This window comes from Melospiza melodia, unplaced genomic scaffold (genome assembly GCF_035770615.1).
Source record: "Melospiza melodia melodia isolate bMelMel2 unplaced genomic scaffold, bMelMel2.pri scaffold_54, whole genome shotgun sequence".
NCBI classification, from domain to species: Eukaryota; Metazoa; Chordata; class Aves; order Passeriformes; family Passerellidae; genus Melospiza; species Melospiza melodia.
The window spans coordinates 2322963-2332717 of NW_026948798.1; positions in this window are offsets into that span (position 1 = coordinate 2322963).

Genomic DNA, 9755 nt, shown 5'->3' on the forward strand with positions numbered 1-9755 from the left:
AATAGGAATGTGTCTTTTATTACTGCTCTTTGAAATCTTTCTCCATAACTGGACTAGGAAAACTTTAATGACCCTCTCAGGGCTTTGCTGTTGTTTACATCAGACTCAGTCCTTGAGAGTGTCTTGAAAAAACTTCTCAAGAACTCAAAGTTAAATTTAGACTCCAAAGTTTCTTGAAGTTTTAATGGGTCCCACTGAGGGACACGACTGCCTGCCTCTGCCTGCCCACACAAAGGCTCCTTCTGGGGGACATGCTGCACTACAGCCCTGCCCTGGCAGGGAAATTCCTTTCTGTTTGGGTCCTGTCTGGCTCTCCCTATCTGCCCTTTGCTTTAATTCTTTCTTTCTCTGGCTGTTCTCCATTGTGCCAAAATGATCCACCATCTCTGAAACCTCCCTTCAATCCCTCCCAGGGCTCCTCTGCTGTCCTCAGTCTCTACTCCACTGAGCACTGAGCTGCTTTGTCCCTGTACACAAATTTGCTATTTCAGAGGGTGTCATTTATTCAAGCCAGAGCTCTAGTGAGGGATAACTCCCAACCTCACATGGACATGTAATTCTACCAGTGTGTTGCTTACATACAGCCACTAAATGTGAATTACAATTTACCCATTTCCATAAATCACACCCCAAGTTCCCAGATTCAGTCCTTGTTTTCTATGTACCCTTGAGCCAGATGTCTTCATCTTCTCTTCCAACCATTCCTGCTGGGAAAGCAGCCCCTGCATGCCTTGTTCCTGTGCTGAAAGTTCACAGGCAGGGTAAAAATGGAATGAACCCTTTTGGTATCAGCCCCAGGCTCTGTGTGGGCAGGCAGAGGCAGGCAGGAGGCAGAGCTGTCAGCAAAGGAAGGGCCCAGCCAGGTGGGGCAGCCGGGGGATGCCGACAGCCTGCAGGGACAGAGGCGCAGGGCAGGGACACCGTGGGACAGCCTGGGCTGCACAGGGCACAGGGATGGGCAGCAGCTGCAAGACAGCCCTGCCAGAGCCAACTTGGGCAGCACTTTGGCCATGGCTGCTGGGCCTGGGCCTGAGGCAGGAGCAGGAGACAAGTGACCCTTGCAGGGCTGGGGCCTCATTGCCTCCTTGTCCCTGCTCAGCAGCCTGGCAGGGGCTGCCCCATGGTCCTGCCCTTGGCAATGCACATCCCCACATGCCAGTGCCTAACCCGGGAAGAGCCCTGAGCAAGGAGGGAGGGACAGGATCTGCCTGGCCAGAGGCTGGGGCTCAGGCCTTGGCCCTGTGCATTCCTGAAACACATCCAGGTTTGCTCAGCATCTGAGACACCTTTGCCTTGTTTGTCCCCAGCTGCCTCCAGTGTTCTGCTCTAACTGGAACCTGGGGACACTTTCCCAGTCGCATCCCTCAGTGGGACCCATTAAAACTCCAAGAAAATTTGGAGTCTAAATTTAACTTTGAGTTCTTGAGAAGTTTTTTGAAGACACTCTCAAGGACTGAGTCTGATGTAAACAACAGCAAAGCCCTGAGAGGGTCTTTCAAGTTGTCCTAGTCCAGTTACGGAGAAAGATTTCAAAGAGCAGTAATAAAATATACATTCCCATTTTAAACGGTGTCTTTTATCAAATTTCTCTTTAGAGCAGAGGTGATTGCAGCATTCTGTGATTGATATTGACCCCGGGTCTCTCCTCAGCAGCTCTGGCCTGCTCACAGAAGCCGTGCCTGGAGCTCTGACCCAGTGTGGATAACCTTGCTCCACATTGCCCAGCCCCATCCTGTCTGTCCTCACTGCCCTGGGCCCTGCTGTGCTTGCAGAGCTGGCTGCACTCAGCCTAAGAGGGGTTTTCCCTTTTTGTACTTTTTGCAGCCATCTCAAACATCTGAGTTTCCCCAGTGCAAACAGACACACTGCTCAGGCGTGTGCCAGCCCCAGGTGCCACCAAAGGCACTGCAGAGCTGCCCTGGGCCAGCTGTGAGGGTGGATCATCAGCCCAAGCTGCACTGGGCCCCTGCAGGGGGCTGTGGCCATGGGCACTGCACTGACCCCACTGCTGGGTTTGGCTGCCACGGCCACCATGAGAAATGAAACTGTCCTTGGAAACACTGGGGAGGACTGGGACATACTGGGGAACACTGGGAACGCTGTGGAGACACTGGGACATACTGGGAGTGACACTGGGGAGGACTGGGACATACTGGGGACACTGGGGCCATTGCGGGGAAGACTGGGGACACTGGGGCATCCTGTGGATGACACTGGAGGGAACTGGAAGGGACTGGGAATAAACTCAGGGTTATTGGGAGGGACGGGGCTATACTGGGAGGGACTAGAGGGGCACTGGGATTGTATTGGCCTTTACTTGGGATGAACTGAGCTGTACTGGGGTTGTACTGGTCTGTACTGTACTCGGGATGAACTGGGCTGTAATGGGAGGGACTGGACAGGTTGAATGGGCTGTTGCCGCCTTTGCCACATCCCATTTGCCGAGACTCTTGCCCGTCATCACTCGAACCTAATCAGCGCCAGAGATCGGAGACTCGGGGACGGTGCCTACGGTAGCCACAACTCCCGTCATGCCCCGCTGCCCATTTGAGCCCCATTGCAGCCGGGACTACAACCCCCGTCATGCCCCGCGCTCCACAGAACCTCGGGATCCGCCCCCCTTTGTCCCTTAAGTGTCCCCCAGACCCTCCAGGATCCCTCAGTGCCCCCTCAGCGCCCATTCGGAACTCCCTAAAAGCGTCCACGTATCCCCTGCGTGCTCCGGACCCCACAGATGCCCGGCACAGCCACTTCTGGGAATTCATCTCATCTCCTCCCCCGCGGCCCCAGACCCCCTCAGAACACAGTCTTGCGCCTAAAACTCCTGCCTTGCCCCGCGCCCTAAAGAGCCTTATAGAGGTCCTCGAACTCCCCGGAAGTTCTCTCGAACCGCTTACGTTCCCCCGAGGATCTCAAGTCGCGGTTCGGACGCAGGAGTCTCCCCCGAGAGCCTTCCCGGACTCCCAAACAAAGCGTTGGAGCCACTTCCGGGACTACGGCTCCCATCATGCTTTGCGGCGCATGTCCAGCGCTGTTCCAGCCGGGACTTCATCTCCCGTCATGCCCTGCGCCCGACTGAGAGCCATTGCAGCTGCGCCTCAAACTCCCGTGATGCTCCGTGGCCCTGTTTAACCGTATTAGACCGTCGCCTTCAACTCCCATAAACCTTCGCGCCCCAGAGATCCCAGTAAGAGCCTCCCAAGGGCCAGCCCGGATCCCGAAGGGCTCCAAATTCCCCTCCCTGACCTCCAAGGGCCACCCTGGACCCCCGGGTGCTGCTCCGGACCCCGAACCGTCCCTTGGAATCCCTGAGTGCCCCTCCAAGTGCCCACCCGGCTCTTGCAAGGTTCTTCCAGACCATCAAGTTCTCTCTGAATTCCCTCTCCAGACCCAGAACTGCCCCAAATGTTCCCCAGAAATGTCTCCATGGACCCCAAAGTGGCCTTTTTTTACCCTGTCTGTGAAAATGATAAAAAAGATGACAAAAGGATTTAAAATGGGACTAATAAGCATAAAGGAGAAATCAAGAGCCGCACTAGGCAGTGAATTAATGAAGGGAATCGTGTTACTTAGAACCAATGACCAATAAATTTTTTGCTTGCTAAAATGGTATGAGTTTCTTAATATAAACATTCAAATTTGGTAATACAAATATAGAATAATAATACTTTAAATAAGAAAAATAATTATAATTTTATTAGTTCAGGTAATTTTCTTTTAAGGGGAGATGAATAATTATTTTTATGTTTTGCGATGTCAGTCTGTAAGAGACAGTCCAAAGATCCCTCATCTGCCTCACAGCCGCCGTCAAGGATGGAGATTTAAGCCCTCCCCAAGGACTGAGACTGAGTCCCTTCAAATTCTGACCCAGGGGTGCTGGCCTGACTGGAGCGGGATGTCTGCCAAGGGAAGCGGGATGTTTCCCATAGGAACCAGTCCTGAAACAACGGGCCCCGCACACTGCTGGCACCGGTTTGTGCCGTTCAGAACTGGACTGTCTGTACCTGCTCCCAATGGAATTATTCTCCACTGTTCCCTCCATGTGCCGTCCTGCTCCCCTCCCGGCGGTAGATTATAAAAGAGCCCTGAGTTAACCAAAGACTTTGAGACTGTCCCTGACATGACCAGACGGATCTATTGGCCGGACCACGAGGATTTCATCTCTCTGTTGGCAGCTATTCCCCCCCTCCTTTTCTCTGTCTCTCTATCCTTTATCCCCATTCTAATCCTTCTGTTGCATCTGCTGTGGGCACTCAATAAAAGGTGCATTTGTTTTGGTTAATACTGAAAGTCCCCTGCTGTGTGTCTTTGCACCCTGAGATCAGTGAAACGAACCATCGTGACCCCCCTTGTACCAGGGGATGGTGACACGGCCTGATGGGGTTGCTGCCCACAGCATGTGAACCTGATCGTCTTGGTGGGAACTGCACTGCTTCATCTGCTCTTGCTTTCTGGGCTCCCTATCGCAGAATCACCTGTGCCACCTGCTTTTCTTATATTGTGGTTCTCTGTAATTCCTTCAATAATCAGCCTTTCTTAAATTCACTCTTGGAATAGGGGATCATCACGTCCCCATCATAGCGAGTGCATTTGAATGCACTTGAATGCACTTGGCTGCATTCCAAATAAGGTCCCTGTTTTTGATTTACTGTGGGATCTCTGTTTGTATTTTCTACCTCTGTCGAGGCTGGGATTGAAGGTACTTGAGATGATATTTGGCATTCAGATTCAGGTGGTTTTTGTTTCTTATCAGTGACACAGCCTCACCACCATGAGTTCTGCAGCCTTTCATCTAAGGCACAAAATGGCTCACTGTCTCTTGTTACAAGGCCTGGATGGTACCAAGGAGACCATGGTGATACTGGGGATCCAAGGAGACCATGGTGACACCATGGACACTCATGGAACCATGGGCATTGTGACACAGCAGGGTTTCATATAGCCAGGGAGTCAACTGGGACTCTACCAAACCTCAAGGAACCAAGGGCCCATTGTGACACTGGAGAACTTCAGGGAACCAAGAGTCTCTTGTGACACAGGGGGTACTCATGAAACCGTGAAGGCCATTTTGAACCTTCAAGGCCTGATGGAACCAAAGGGTCATTCTGGCACTTCTGAGCCTTGGAACCAAAGAGACCACAGTGACACAGTGGGGCTCTGTGGAACCAAGGGGCCGTGGTGACATTGTGGAGTGTCATTGAACCAACTGTCCACGGTGACACTGCAGGGCCTGATGGAATCATGGACACCATTGTGACACTGCAGGGCATCCGGGAAGCAAGGGGCCATTGTCACACTCTGGGGCCTCTTGGGATCCAAGGGCAGTTGTGATACCATGGAAATTATGGCAACTGTGGCACCATGAAACCAAGGAGACCATTGTGACCCTACAGGACCCTGTGGAACTAAGGATTCATGGAACAGTGCAGGACACATGGAACCGAGGGGCCATTGTGAAGCTGTGGAACCAAAAGAGCCCATTGCGACACTGTGGGCCCCCGTGGATCCAAAGGTCCATTTTGACATTGCAGGGCCTCATGGAATCCTGGAGACCACTGTGAAACTTTGGGGCCTTGTTGAATTAAGTGGCCCTGCAGGGCCTGATGGAACCAATGAGACCCCATAGAACCAAGGGTCCATTGTGACCCTGTGGTACCAAGGTGTCGTGGGTTGACCCAGGCCAAATGCCAGGCATCCATGTGGGCTGCTCACTCACTCCCCTCTGCAGCTGGACAAAGAAAATTTAATAAAGGGTTCATGGATTGAGATAAGGACTGGGTGAGATCACTCATCAAATAATGTCCTGGGAAAAACAGGCTTACTTAGAGATATTAAATTCATTTATTACTGTCAAGGTCAGAGCAGGAAAAGGGGAAATAAAATAAGCCCCTCAGCTCCTTCCTTCCAGCTCTGCCTCCCACCCCAGCAGTGCAGGGAGACAGGGAATGGGGGTTATGGTCAGTTCATCACCCATGGCTTCTGGCCCTGCTCAGGGAGAGGAGTGGTTCCCCTGCTGCACCGTGGGTGCCTCCCAAGGGAGACAGTTCTGCAGGAGCTTCTCCCATGTGAGTCCATTTCAGGGGCAGCAGCCCTCTGCAAACTGCTGCAGTGTGAGTCCATGCCAGGGACAACAGTCCTTCCCAAACTGCTGCAGCATGGGTCACTCTTCCAGGGGGTGCATTCCTCCAGGGACAGGCTGCTCCAGCCTGGGAGCAGGGCCCCTCTCTCCATGGCTCTCCTACAGGGTGCCTGGCTCTCCAGGGCCTGGAGCACCTTGCCCCTCGTTCTGCACTGACCTTGATGTCTGCAGAGTTGTTCTTCTCACATGTTCTCCCTCTGATCTCCTCTGGCTGGACTTAAATCTGTGCCACAATCTCTATTTTTATTTCTTTTTCAATCTGTTATCACAGAGGCATTGCTACCATTTGTAACTGGCCCAGCCTTTGCCAGCAGCAGGTCCATCTTTGAAGCCACCAGGAATTGGCTGTGCCAGACACGGTGGAAGCTTCCAGCAGCTTCTCAAAGGAGTCATCTCTGTGCCCCCTTGTGAAATACAAAGCTGTGTTTCATGTCAGGTACACACAGGCAATGTGTGTATTTGTGAATGTGGTATGTGTGGAAACTGACCATGGGACAGTTATAAAGATGAATTCTAATATTTACTCAGGAAAGTAAAGCATGGAAGAAGGCCTTTGAACCTATCTTTTGTTCGTAATTAACCTTTATAAGTCTTAAGTTGATTTAGGAGCATTTGAACTAAAGCTTTAAGTATGTTGCTTTTTGACAGGAACTTTCTGCTTGTAGCTAAGCCTTCACGAGTTTGGCAATAATAACCTTTTGAAGTAAAATTTTAGAATATTGCTTGTAGTAAGGATCTTTGAAATGATAGCTTTAGAATATATAAAAAGAAACATGCTTATCTCACACTTTAACAAAACAGTGAAAAGCAGCTTGAGAAAGGAAGATGAACATCAACTCAAGGATTAACAGTTTCAACCAAGAGAAGCTGGACATCACTGTTTTGAGATATATCGTCTCTGCAATTAAAAGGTGGACCCACATCTGGAATCTGGACCACACCATCTGGGAGATTTCTTCCTTCTTTCAGAAACCAAACCACCACCATCTGGGGATACTCCTTTCTGGGATACATCCTGAGAAAAACTAAATCACAATAGGTATGGAATTAGGAATAGAAACTTCTAAGAAAGCTGATGAGTACCCCTATAAATGCCTGTAAGCCTCAACTATCAGTGTGCAGTTGGAGGGAAAACTTCCCCCACTGTACCCATCGCTGTATTTCTCATACTTTACCATAGTAATTAATGATTTGATTGCTGCTTGAATATTGGCCCAGTCAAGCTTCTCATGTATAACACCCCTGTGGTGGGAGCTGGGAGAGAAGAAGGGGACGCTGGCCTGTCCCTCAGGGGAGGCACGGCTCATTTGCATACAGCCGGTGCCTCCCAGCTGAAAACTTTCAAACTCAGTGTTTTTCTGGGACACAACATTTTTTACAGGCTGATTCACTTTTGGTCAGGGGCTTCTTGCTGGGATTTGGGGTGCCTGACTCCCCTCACGTGCAGCATTGGCGTGGGGGATGTGGCTCCCAGAGGTGCTGCCTCTGGCCACAATCCCAGAGGGGATGGGGGTGATGTTGAGGAGCAGAAAACAGGAACATTGGAATTTGAATCACGGGATTAGGGGTGGGGGGGTGGACAGCGAGCATCGCTCACTTTTTCTGGGGAAAGAAGACCTGCAGATCCAGGTTGGAGATCCCTGGGAAAGCTTCTCCTTCCCAGCTGCCGGTGTGAACTGGTGGTTCTGGGGGGAGAGGGACAAAGTGTTTGGTCACTCCTGCTGCCGAGGCACTGGCAGCACGGTGGGGGTGGGCTGTGAGAACAAAGACCCTGCCCTGCAGGCCAGGTCTGGGCTGTTTGGCCTGCCCACCATTGGGTTTGGGGGCTGTGATCCCCCTACCCGGGCCCGTGGCACCGTTCTGTGGAAGGTGGACAGAGCTACCAGCTCAAAGTACTGGAAAGCCACGAGTCAGACTCAGCCCAAGTGATTCAATTAAGGACAGTGCCAAGGCATTCCAGAAATTTTCTCAATATTGTTTGATAAATATCGAGGGATTTCTTTTAATAGTTATTAGTGATTTTTCTTCAGCCATTCTTTGTTTCAGGATTCTGCAAGTCTGTTTCAGGACCAAAAGGGACCTTCAGGGATGTCAAAGATCAACATCTCCAATGACTGGGATTGTACTGGGATGCTACAGGGATCATACGAGGAGTAGCTGGGCCCATGCTGGAGCAGACTGCAATCACACTGAGGGAGACTGGATCATACTGGGATCATACTGGGATGGAGTAGGAGCCTGCAGGGGGAATTGAGACCATATTGTGGGAAAATGGGATATACTGGGAGTGACTGGGATCATTCTGAGGGTGACCAGGAGCAGCTCTGAGCAACTGGGATCATGCAAGGAGCAACTGGGAGGAACTGAGAGTGACTGGGTGAATGTTGGGATAATTGGAAGCCACTGGGCTTATACTGGGTTGAACTGGTATCATGCTGGAGGTGGCTGGGATTATACTGGCAGTGAGTGGCACTACACTGAGGATGACTGGGAGTGGTTGAGAGCAAATTGGATCATGCTGGAAGGAACTGGAGTGACTGGGAACATGCTGGTGGGAACTGGGGCACACTGGGAGATACTGGGAGTGGCTGGAACAAAAGTGAGGGTGAAAGGGAACAACTGGAACCATGTGGAGCACAACTGGTTCATACTGGCAGTGACTGGGAGCACACTGGGGTCATCTCTGGATCCTACTGGGAGTGACTGGACTAATACTGGGAGTATCTGAGACCAACTAGGAACATACCCTGCACATCATCCCCCATACTGGGCCTGATTGGGAGCAAATGGTATCATACTGGGACTGACTGGGCTGATCTAGCTGGAGGCAACTGGGACCATACTGGGAGTGATTGGAAGTTACTGGGATTATACTGGGACCATACTGGAAGTGCTGGCATGTGACAAGGATCATGCTGGAGCTTCCTAGGCTCCTATTGGTGTTGAAAGGGAGCAACTGGGATCACAGTTTGGACTACTGGGAGCAACTGAGAGAAACTGGGATGATGCTGCAAGCAAACTGGAGGAACTGGGAATGACTGCATGCAGGCTGGAGGTAACTGGGATATGCTGGGCATGACTGAGATGATACTGGGATAACAAGTAGATTCCTGGGATCACTGGGAAGTATGGGAAATACCATGGACATGCTGAAGGCAACTGGGATATACTGGGAGTGTGTGTAACCATACTGGGGATGACTGGGATCATATGGGGAGTGTGTGGGACTATACTGGGAGCAAATGGGATCACACTGGGAGCAACACGGAGCAACTGGAACCATCCTGGGGACAACTGGGTTCCTACTGGGATCACAGTGGGAGCAGCTGGGCCCATGCTGGGATTGACTGGGATCACACTGGGTCATTCTTGGAGCAACTGGGACTGCACTGAGGGTGACTGGGAGTCACTGTGAGCAACTGGCATCAGGCTGGAAGCAACTGAGGGTTGACTGGGAGTGACTGGGAACCTGCTGGGAGGAATTGGGACCACACTGGGAGCAGCTGGGACCATGCTGGGGGCAAGTGGGAGTGAGTTGGACTATGCTGAGAGGGACTAGGACTATTCTAGGGACAACTGGGATCATACTGGGAGGAACTGAGAACAACTGGGACTA